The following is a 12,694-nucleotide window of genomic DNA, read 5'->3' as shown; positions in this document are numbered from 1 at the left end:
TCAAATAGATTCAGCTTATTCCATATGCTGAATTACAAGAAAGTTGAGAAGAGCTGTACAAAGAGGCAAGCCTTGAGCAAGACTTTGAAGAAGAGGCAGAATAAGGACTCATCATGCAGAGGCACCTGACTTGTGTGGTCCCTGTTTTTTTACAAGAAGAAGAAATAGTAGCAGCAAAGGTGAGAGGGCAGCAGGGGAGGGGGGAGGCGAGACACCAGGAAGGCAGCTGGAAGGTCTCTAGTTGGCTGGTCTGATTTCCGTGTGGAAGCAGGTGGACTCTTCTGCAGACAGAGGGGAGCCCTTGATGGCTTCTGAGCAGAAGATTGTCATAATCAGAGTAGTATTCTCAAGGAAGATGAATCTGACCATGCAAGTGGGTTGGAGGCAGAAGAGCAGAGCAGACAGTACCTGGGAAGCTGGGGCACTCATCTTCAAGGGAGATGAAGGTCTGAGTCACTGGTGAAAGTGGGGCTGGAAGTAGGGGACAGAGGATGCATCAAAGACTTGGATATGAGTTGGACCTGAGGAGTGAGGAAGGAACTGCAATTACTCTGAGGTTCACAGCCCAAATGACCAGGAAGGCTGTGTCACCAAACAGGGACCCAAGGAACTTATCCTAGATGTTTCAGTGAGGGAACAATCAGATGTCCAAGTCCAGCCTTGAAGACATGGGCCTGTAGGAGAGAAATGAGCTAAGAGCCAGAAATGGGGATGAGTGTGTGGTGTGGGGGGCAGGGATGGGGTCTGCATAAGGTAAGATCCCAGGGTGACTGGCAAGGTGCTATTCACTTCCTAAGTATCAGTTTCTAAAATGGATAAGAAAGGGAGAAAAATATGAATATATATTCATTAGCACCACCCCCCCCAACTTACAGCAAAAATGGAATCAATGAAATTCAGATACAAATAAAAGCTGGAAAGTACAAGAGACCCAAGGAAGCAAGTGCTCTGAAAAAATTTAGTTAAATTGAAACCATTCCTGCCACCTAGAAATTACTTAATAAAATAGGCATAACATGATGTAATTATATCACAGAGCATAACTTGCCCTAATGAACGATAACAACCACTCGCAAAATTCAAGAATATTTTTTAAAGTACCAAGAGTACTGCTCTGTTCAATAAATCACGTAATCAAATAGACCTATGACATTCTTTCAAAATAGTAGGTATTTCTGAATTTGAGAATCCGAGCATCCTGCTTGCCAGAAGTGGCTTATTACATGGGATGTCCAATCTTTGGAATCTCTCATTGAGAACAATGTTTCAGGTCATCAGCTGTTGTAAATAATTTGGTTTGTTTGTTTATTGCCTCCTGAAACTAGTAACAGGTCATAGCAGTGACGTTATAGACAATAGTTATCCCTTTAAACGATTGCTTTCTCACTTCTTGAGAGGTTGGTTGTTAGTGGAAAATCTGAGTGTACTTGTCCAAAAAATTGTCAGGGGCAGAGAAGAAATGGGGACATGTAATAATATTAACAATTTGTATTCCCAAAGCATCCTCACTTCAAAGAGTTGAGGGTGGTTTTAGAGCTATTTTGTAACACCAGTGTAGATAGAAAATGTGATGGTTTTCATTCATGCTAGTGATTTTTGAGCTTGGTCAATAAAATTTTCTGTACTCTGTGTGTGATCAGTCACCGAGTCATGTTCGACTCTTTGCGACCCCATGGACTGTAGCCCATCAGGCTTCTCTGTCCTTGGAATTTCCCAGGCAAGAATACTGGAGTGGGTTGCCATTTTCTCCTCCAGGGGATCTTCTCAACCCAGGGCTCGAACCCACATCTCCAGCATCTCCTGCATTGCAGGCGGATTTTTTACCACTGAGACATAGGGGAGGCCCTTGCGGTACTCCACCAATAGAGTATTATTAAGATGTCAATTCTTAGATCTGAGTCCTCTTTGAATCAACGGTCAGTCCTTTCTAAACCTTCACGGTTAATATCTCATCTGAAATAACCCGCACTAAAGTTCCCCTGGCTCCAGGACTAAGAAGAATTAATAATTGGAAGAATCATAGCCTTCCATTTCGAAAGAAAATAACTTTGCTACAGGAGTGATGGTGGGGGATAGAGGTAGAAAGGAGGGCTTTTGCTGGGAGATGGGAGTTGTATAGGGAAGCCACCATATGCAAAATTTAACTTCCATCAATATGTAAATAAATAAACAGACAGATGGACATTCCAACTCTGTTAGTGCAGTCCAGGAACATCTGTCTCCACATTTTCTCAACCCAGCTGCCAAAGATAAAGTAAAATGTATTCCAGCTATTGGAATTCATAAATAATTTGTACAAAGTCCAGGCATCTTTCAATTTCCACATCCTTTTGTGTGGTTCTCAAGCAAGTTGGCAGCTAAGGGATCTAAAATCACGCTCAGCCACCATCCTCCCCCCACAGCCACGAACCCTCAAAGGCGCAGAGGATGAGGTCCCCACGATTCTGCCTTCCTGGTCCATCAGGTGGTTTCCCTGAGGACAGAGGGGAGCAGAGGAATGATCTGTTCCAGTTATGAGAGAATTAGCAAAGGTGGAGAAGCCCAGCCCAGACACCCTTGCACTGAGTCCACTGACACTCCTGGAGAGCTGGTCTTGGAGGGATTCCAACTCCTGCCCTTGGGGCTTCCCAGGCGGCACTTGTGGTAGAGAACATGGCTGCCAACGCATGAGGCTTAAGAGATGAGGGTTCAGTCCCTGGGTCGGGAAGATCCCCTGGAGGAGGGCATGGCAATCTACTCCAGTATTCTTGCCTGGAGAATCCCATGAACAAAGGAGCTTGACAGGCTACAGTCCATGGGGTAGCAAAGAGTCGGACACGACTGAAGCGACTGAGCATGCATGTGGGCACACACTTGCCCTTAAAAAATATATCAACGGGGAAACTATGATGCTCCCCACTTGCTGTCACTGTTGGAGATGGCTGGGCCCAGGGATGGACCTTTGCTCGAGGGCCCCCTTGGGCTGTGTGTATCCCTCCCACTACCGCCTCTTCTCAGCCCAGGGAATGGAGAGGGCAAAAGTGTGAATTGCTTCCTTTGTCTTGGCCCCCACTCTTTCCTCTGTCACCATGCTGCATCCCGTCTCCCTCGCCAGCTGTCTCAGAAACACCAGCCTCCAGCTCCCACCTCCCTCCTGTCTCTCAGGAAAGGGTCTGAGGTCAGTGGTTGAAGAAGAAATGCCAGCCTTAAGATCTCAGGCTTTCAGGGAGAGGTGTCGGGACAAAGCCAATTGGTTGGGAGTAACCCAAGTTACTTTTTTGTCTTCAGGCTGGATGAGAAGACTGCATTGAAATAGATAAACAGGGCTGAGCCTGTTTCAAAGCTTACAAGGAAAGGGAAGTAAAACTGGCTTCTAAGCTGCTCTGTGACGCCACCAAGACCACAGTTTTCATTGTATTTGGTGGATGAGCTAATTGTGGTCAGAGAAAGTGCTGGGGCTTGCAATGAACTGACACATTTTTTTTTTCCCCTACGAAACACACCACACAGGTGACATCCTTATGCAATTCAAGTGTTTCCTCAAGGGTTTGGAAAGATATTTAAACCAAAAGAGTTCAAGATAAAGGGGAAGGGGGCAGAAAAGAATATCTGTGTGTGATTGTGAAGGTTGAGTGGTGAGCAGGAAGAGAAGTTCAAAAGAGATAGAATAATGGCTCACAAAAGACAGCGATATGTGGGAAGGAACAATTAATTGAATCAGTCTGTTAAGGCTCAAAACAGTCTGATAGAGACGACGTAATATCCTGATTCCAAGCTAGGAGCCCGAGTCTTCCATATGATTAGTAATTAAAGCCAGCTCTGGGGAAATGCATTCTTTAATTTGTATATTCAAAAAGGGCAATGCAGTTAGCTCTCTGACCTCAGTCCAAACTTTCTTTGGGGAAGGTAAATTCTTCAAGATCCTTGAAAAAAAAAATGTGTAGAAGCATTCTATGTAACCATGACGAACTTGAGGTCCTAATGAAAGAACCAGGAAAGAGCCTTCACTTCCTAATGTGCAGCCAACCACATCCTACCCAAAACCCCAAAGTCTGCCTTTGATGACTCAACTGCTAACCTTCATGAACTTAAAGGGATCTTACTGACAATGATGTCACTAGCTTTTCTATTTCTTCCTCCATCTTGTTAGCTGACGCACATACTCACCATACCCAATGCGTGCTAAGTTCGGTCCAACTCTATGCAATCTTATGGATTGCAGTCCGCCAGGCTTCTCTGTCCATGGGATTCTCCAAACAAGAATACATGAGTGGATTGCCATGCCCTCCTCCAGGGAATCTTCCATGACCCATAATCAAATCTGTGTTCCTGCATCTCCTGCATTGGCAGGCGGGTTCTTTACCACTAGTGCCATCTGGGAAGCCCCGGGTACCCGTATCCATGCGCTAAAGCCACCAGGAGCATATGGCCACAAACAGAATCATATCAGCCCTGGCTTGGGGAGAGCCATGGGTACCAGAGGAATGGTGCTCCTGATCTCTGTCAAACAAGTCACTAGCACAGTTAAGCTGAGTGTGGAAGAATACTTGATCATCTTATGCTGTTTTCAAACTGGATAAGGCTCCTCCTCCTCCTCCAACTCTGGGAAGGTGAGTTATACAAGTTTTATGACCTAGATCATGATAAGCAAGAAAAAGCCACTAAATGCAGTACTTGGATGCAATCTCAAAAATGACAGAATAATCTCTGTTTGTTTCCAAGGCAAACCATTCAACACCACGGTAATCCAAGCCTATGCTCCAACCAGTAACGCTGAAGAAACTGAAGTTGAACAGTTCTATGAAGACCTACTGGAGAAGGTAACGGCACCCCGCTCCAGTACTCTTGCCTGGAAAATCCCATGGACGGAGGAGCCCGGTAGGCTGCAGTCCATGGGGTCGCTCAGAGTCGGACAGGACTGAGCGACTTACTTTCACTTTTCACCTTCATGCATTGGAGAAGGAAATGACAACCCACTCCAGTGTTCTTGCCTGGAGAGTCCCAGGGACAAGGGAGCCTGGTGGGCTGCTGTTTATGGGGTCGCACAGAGTCAGACACGACTGAAGCGACTTAGCAGCAGCAGTAGCATATAAAGACCTACAAGACCTTTTAGAACTAACACCCCAAAAAGATGTCCTTTTCATTATAGGGGACTGGAATGCAAAAGTAGGAAGTCAAGAAACACCTGGAGTAACAGGCAAATTTGGCCTTGGAGTACGGAATGAAGCAGGGCAAAGGCTAATAGAGTGTTGCCAAGAGAACGCACTGGTCGTAGCAAACACCCTCTTCCAACAACACAAGAGAAGACTCTACACATGGACATCACCAGTTGGTCAACACCGAAATCAGATTGATTATATTCTTTGCAGCCAAAGATGGAAAAGCTCTATACAGTCAGCAAAAACAAGACTGGGAGCTAACTGTGGCTCAGATCATGAGCCAAATTCAGACTTAAATTGAAGAAAGTAGGGAAAACCACTAGACCATTCAGGTATGACCTAAATCAAATCCCTTATGATTATACAGTAGAAGTGAGAAATAGATTTAAGGGACTAGATCTGATAGATAGAGTGCTTGATGAACTATGGACAGAGGTTTGTGGCATTGTACAGGAGACAGGGATCAAGACCATCCCCATGGAAAAGAAATGCAAAAAAGCAAGATGGCTGTCTGGGGAGGCCTTACAAATAGCTGTGAAAAGAAGAGAAGCAAAAAGCAAAGGAGAAAAGGAAAGATATGAGCATCTGAATGCAGAGTTCCAAAGAATAGCAAGGAAAGATAAGAAAGCCTTCCTCTGCTATTAATGCAAAGAAATAGAGGAAAACAACAGAATGGGAAAGACTAGAGATCTCTTCAAGAAAATTAGAGATACCAAGGGAACAATTCATGCAAAGATGGGCTTGATAAGGGACAGAAATGGTATGGACCTAACAGAAGCAGAAGATATTAAGAAGAGGTGGCAAGAATACATAGAAGAACTGTACAAAAAAGATCTTCACGATCCAGATAATCATAATGGTGTGATCACTCATCTAGAGCCAGACATCCTGGAATGTGAAGTCAAGTGGGCCTTAGAAAGCATCACTATGAACAAAGCTAGTGGAGGTGATGGAATTCCAGTTGAGCTATTTCAAATCCTGAAAGATGATGCTGTGAAAGTGCTGCACTCAATATGCCAGCAAATTTGGAAAACTCAGCAGTGGCCACAGGACTGGAAAAGATCCGTTTTCATTCCAATCCCAAAGAAAAGCAATACCAAAGAATGCTCAAACTAGTGCACAATTGCACTCATCTCACACTCTAGTAAAGGAATGCTCAAAATTCTCCAAGCCAGGCTTCAGCAATATGTGAACTATGAACTTCCAGATGTTCAAGCTGGTTTTAGAAAAGGCAAAGGAACCAGAGATCAAATTGCCAACATCCTCTGGATCATGGAAAAATCAAGAGAGTTCCAGAAAAACATCTATGTCTGCTTTATTGACTATGCCAAGGCCTTTGACTGTGTGGATCACAATAAACTGTGGAAAGTTCTTCAAGAGATGGGAACACCAGACCACCTGACCTGCCTCTTGAGAAACCTATATGCAGGTCAGGAAGCAACAGTTAGAACTGGACATGAAACAACAGACTGGTTCCAAATAGGAAAAGGAGTATGTCAAGGCTGTATATTGTCACCCTGTTTATTTAACTTCTATGCAGAGTACATCATGAGAAACGCTGGGCTGGAAGAAGCACAGGCTGGAATCAAAATTGCTGGGAGAAATATCAATAACCTCAGATATGCAGATGACACCACCCTTATGGCAGAAAGTGAAGAGGAACTAAAAAGCCTCTTGATGAAAGTGAAAGAGGAGAGGGGAAAAGTTGGCTTAAAGCTCAACATTCAGAAAACTAAGATCATGGCATCTGGTCCCATCACTTCAGGGCAAATAGATGGGGAAACATTGTCAGACTTTATTTTTGGGGCTCCAAAATCACTGCAGATGGTGACTGTAGCCATGAAATTAAGACGCTTACTCCTTGGAAGAGAAGTTATGTTCAACCTAGATAGCATATTGAAAAGCAGAGACATTACTTTGCCAACAAATGTCCGTCTAGTCAAGGGTATAGTTTTTTCAGTGGTCATGTATGGATGTGAGAGTTGTACCGTGAAGAAAGCTGAGTGCCGAAGAATTGATGGTTTTGAACTGTGGTGTTGGAGAAGACTCTTGAGAGTCCCCTGGACTGCAAGAGATCCAACCAGTCCATCCTAAAGGAGATCAGTCTGGGTGTTCATTGGAAGGACTGATGCTAAAGCTGAGACTCCAATACTTTGGCAACCTCATGCGAAGAGTTGACCCATTGGAAAAGCCCCTGATGCTGGGAGGGTTGGGGGCAGGAGGAGAAGGGGATGACAGAGGATGAGATGGCTTAATGGCATCACCGATTTGATGGACATGAGTTTGAGTAGACTCATGAATTGGTGATTGACAGGGAGGCCTGGCGTGCTTCGATTCATGGGGTCACAAAGAGTCGGACACAACTGAGCGACTGAACTGAACTGATTGGAGAGAAAGATATAAAAAGGAAAAATTTATTTTCTTGCAGGGGGATTTTATTCTCTGCTTCCAGGAATAGACAAGGGTTCTCTCCACATAATAGGGAGAAAGCAAGCATAAAGTGGCCACAGGGTTAGGAAGAAACAATGGAGGATACACTGTCCTGCTGGTGGGCCAGTGGGGGTGCAGGATACACCACCTGGGAGGAAGCAGTCATAGAGCGTGCCGTGGAGTCTGTGAATGAAGGTCCCATGTTGAGGGTGGCTGAGATCAAGGCCAACACCAAGGCTTAAAGAGCCCAGAGAGCAGAAGGTACCTCTAGACAGGGTTCAGCATCCACAGAATCACCTGTCATCATGCCGGGAGGGAGGGGGAAGGGGGGGTAAGGTCTCCAGCCCCAGAGGTTCTGGTTTGGCAGGTCTGGGATGGGGCCAGTACATTTGCATGTCCTACAAATTCCCAGGTGGTGCCAAGACTGCTGACACTGTTGATAGATATATTTCTGCAAGGGAGCTTGGTTACTATGCAGGACTATGACAGGAAACGAGGTGTCCAAGTGCCTTTAATGGGCAGTGCAACAGTCTATTCTAGCTCATCGCTGAGAGGCACAGAGTGTCCAGTGGGGCCCACGGTCTCAGGAACCAGAGACAGGGCTCATCGCTAAGTGTCATTTCTCTGCCTCGGGGAAAAGTTTGGTTCAAATATATACACAGCTTTTGGAGCCCTTCTCTAAACTAATGGAAAGTGTTGCTATTCTGTGGTTCCACTTCTTTGTGTTCTCCATTTCAAGATAACACAAGAAATCCCTATATTTTAGGCCAGGATTTTTTTTTTTTCCTCTCCTTCTTCAGAAGCAATGGTTTGTATCCAGGCCTATTTAAAGTCCTTGGAGATATCTGAACACCTGTTCAGAAAACCGAGAATCACATTAGCTCTGGAGAAAGCTAATATGGATCAACACCTTGGCTGTTTGGTGTTGAGTCGCTCTCCACGGGAAATTACGGTAATACACACCATCCTTTTAACTGAAAGAGTCAGTGACTCCCAGACAGATATATTCCATTTGGCCATCCAGAAATTGTGTCCCCAGGTGATCAGAGTGAGACAGTCACTTTAGCTATTGGTTCAAAAGCCTCACTTCCACTGTAAAACCATTTCAGCACTTGTTCATTAAATTTAAAACATCAAAGAGGATTCGCCAATCTGGAAAACATTTATGAAAAATTTAAATGGGGTGTCACTTTGGCAGTGTAAGTGGCACAACTGTTTGATTTTCAACTATTTACAGATGTATCTGACTCTGGGATTAATGCCTATATTTTTCCTGGAGAAATGGTGTAGGCAAAATTTTGACCAAATTGGCCTGAAAGAAAATTGGTCTAAATATATGTAAGGTGGAACGATTCTCCTGGCTATAGTCTATGTCTCTTTGTGCATGAGAAACGAGAAGCATCTTTTTTCAAATTCAGCTTGTTTTATAGCTCTTGATACCAGAAATTCTACATCAGAAAATTTAAGGACTTCATGTCCTAGCCTCATTTTTGTTTGGAACTCCTGAGTCCCAGAGTTGCCAAATCCTTTCTTTCCTAATTCATATTTATGTTTGAAAACTTTCTTTAAATAACTATTTGGGAACTGGTCACATAAGACAGCGCCAAAAGACAATATGAATTGGGAACATGTCTGGCCGTCCACAAGTCTAGAAGTTTTCTCTGATATTGTTTTTCTACTGTAGATTCCAGTAAATGAATGATGCTATGACTCATAGCTTCAACCCTTGGGGAAAAAGAGGAGAAAGTTCAAGTCTTAGCCTAGAATATATTTGAAAGATTAAACATTTTCTGTAACATATTTTAGTTATTATTTATGTCACTTCTAACTCTTAAAATGATTTGCTGTGACTTACGTAAGCATATACAATACTTTTAAAAGCAAGCCAAGAAAATGAGGGAAAAAAGAAACAATAATCTCTATAAGTACACTTCACTAAAATTCTGCTGTATATTGGGATCTACAATTTCTAGCAGCCAGCCCAAAGAAGGAAACACTCTTTTTGAAACTATTAGGAAAGAAAGCAATTGCTCAAGAGAAGTATAATTGGTTTTGGTTCCAAGACCCGAGTGAAGAGTTTAACCTGGGTCAGTTTTCAAAGAATTCTCTGTATTCTCAACAGCTTTCCTACTTGATAGAATAATGATTTTTAAAAGACTTGGATTCTATACATCCCTGAATGCATGCCAGTGGTTCAACCCCAGAGGAGAGTTCAATCAGAGAATGCCATGATGTGGTCCAGAGAATTCCAGAACATTCCAGAGAATCCACTGTACCCTGGTGTGGCTTAATTCAAGACAATGTGGTCTATTTAGAAAAAAATGGATGGATTGCACATCTTTAAGGCAATTGTCCCTTTCAATTATCTTGAAAACAAGCCTTTGGACAATGTAAAGCACTGACTCATAATCCACCTCATGCATTTCACTTGCGGAGCTTTACAAATGCAGTCATCTTCATGGTCTTCCTGAAATCTCAACCCTTGATCTCAACCTTCTCTGCTTGCTCTCTGCTCCTGTCCTAGATCGGGTCACTGCACCTCCCCTGGAATTACAACTCCAAGATCCTTCAGTCTCAACACTTTGGGAAGAGTTAGAATAGTTCAGATGGAATTATTAATAAGTTTTAGATTTCTAAAATACACTTCTGACTTACTTATTTTCTTTTACTTACAAAATTAGCTATATCATCTTTGGATCTCATCCTGTCTTTCCAAGCATTTTTATCCCATACAGATTCTGCCCTTCCATCTCTTTGCCAGTGCTCACACTGTTTCCTCCAGGGGAAATACCTCTCTGATACCAACAGAAATGAAACCCCATACCCATCCAGCACTCAAAGTCAGTTAGCTGTGTATCCCACAGATCAAATAGAACAATGTCTTTCCCAAGTTTGGTGTCCAGTTAATATTGAATGAATAAGTGAATGCATGAATGTTTATCTCAGAAGTTTCTCTTGGCTCTGTTAGGCAGAAAAGTCAGAATTCTCCCACTCTTTTTACTTTATTTAACACAATCCTTTTGTGAGAAAATAGTCATTTGGCCCTGTTTTGGCATTTCTTAAAAACCAAAGAGAAAAGCTTTCATATGTGTTCCCTTCAAGGATCCTTCAAGCGAGCCACGTGTCGTACCCTCTTAAGGAGACCTTGTGTCACACTACGAATCAGAGCATCTGTGAGGGGCGAGTCCAGGCATGGCACAGGGAAACCCACAGGACAGGAATTTGCTCAAGACCTTGAAACCAGGCACCTCTGCTGCTGAGCAATAGCTCAGTTAGTTAGGAAACAAGGTTGCTCTTCACCTGCCTGCTGTTACAGGTTTTGTGACACTACAGGACACTGTGATTTAGCAAAGGAAAATTGCCTGGTAATAGGAATAGAACCTCATTAAGATGAAACAGTGTCTGATATCCTCGAGTCAGACAAAAGAGAATATGAAATTGATGTGGTCAGCTTTATTGCCAAGCTGCATTTGAGAAGAATCAAACCAAGTGCAATTGACAGCTCTTGAGGAAGAAAATACCCACAAATGAAACAGTAGCACACTGAATGTAAACCTCGAGTCCTAACTGCATTAAAATATGACTTTGTGTTTGGTTTCCTTCCACAGTGAGATCATTCAGAGCAAATCTGAAAAAGGAACAAGGTGTGTACACTCCACAAAGCCCTCCGGCAGAGGGTGGTGGGAGGGTTAATTTAATTACCCAAGTCTCATAATCCTAAAATAAGTGTAGGCTTGTTTCTCATGCTGGAAAGACCAAAAGTGCTCAGGAAAAGGTGACAGAGAAGAACTGGTTTTGTTTGGTGATGCTTGATTGGGAGGGCACCGCTGTCATTGGCCACCGCCCTCAAAAGACCCTTCACCATAAGATAAAGGCCATGTCAGTTACCTGATCTTGTTTCCAGCCACCTCCCAAAATTTGTAGGTGGCATGGAGGCATTTGTCTATAGCGCCCTTAGCTTGTGAGCCATACAGTCTCTACGTATATACAGCCTTGATTCACTGGAATGGAAGGTGGTCGTCAAGCGTCTATCTGAGAAAAAGTGACGACTAGTGGCAGCCTTTGTATCCACCTTGATGATATTGTTGTTGTTTAGTGTTATTTATTATTAATAGAAGAAAACCTGGTGATCCTTTCTTTTTCCAACAAAAATATTTTTATGCATGATTTTCATACAAATTCTCCCAAGATACAACCGCTTCTCTCCCACCAAGGAGACCATGCTGCTGCTGCTGCTTGGTCATTCAGTTGTGTCTGACTCTGTGCAACCTCACGGACGGTAGCCCATCAGGCTCCTATGTCCATGGGATTCTCAGGCAAGAATACTGGAGTGGGCTGCCATGCCCTCCTCCAGAGGATCTTCCCAACCCAGGGATCAAACTGGGGTCTCCTACATTGCAGGCAGACCCTTTACCACTGAGAACCAGAGAAGCCCACAAGGGGATCACGTCCAACCTTTTATCCCCAGCCTTTGATGTCCCTCCCATCCTGAGCACATTTCCAATACAGACAAAGAGCAGCAGCAGGCAAAAGAAAGAGGAGTCGAACATCTTTTAGAAACCCAACCTCAAGGGCGGCTCAAGGAATGGGTAGATTCCACTGCTGCCTCCTGGCTAAGACCCCTCTTCTTCCTTCTGTTTATTCTTTTCCAAGTGAAAAAAATTATTATTTTTGAAATAATGTGAAGCCATATTTTACAAAGTATGGACACTTAACATAGTCTGCTTCTTTTTATGTTTGTTTATTGATTTTGGGCTGCATCAGGTCTTAGCTGAAGTACACAGGCTTCTCTCTAGATGTGGTACATGGGCTCAGTAGTTGTGGTCCCAGGGGCTTAGTTTGCCCTGAGGCATGTGTGGAATCTTAGTTCCCTGACCAGGGATCAAACCCAAGACCCCTGTATTGGAAGGTGGATTCTTAACTACTGGACTACTAGGGAAATCCCCATAGCCTACTTCTTAATTTTAAACACTTCAATTGAAATGCACTTATATGTGGTCAATGTTACAGTTTTAAAGAATAAATGTCTTGTGTTAGACTATCTCTCTAGAACAGAATGTTTGCAGAGAGTAAATCTGCAGAGATCATCATCTTACTGGACACATGACTCTTTTCCGCCAGCTGTG

This window comes from Bison bison, unplaced genomic scaffold (genome assembly GCF_000754665.1).
Source record: "Bison bison bison isolate TAMUID 2011002044 unplaced genomic scaffold, Bison_UMD1.0 scf7180017864461, whole genome shotgun sequence".
Classification (NCBI taxonomy): Eukaryota; Metazoa; Chordata; class Mammalia; order Artiodactyla; family Bovidae; genus Bison; species Bison bison.
Note: the sequence above shows the minus strand (reverse complement) of the source record.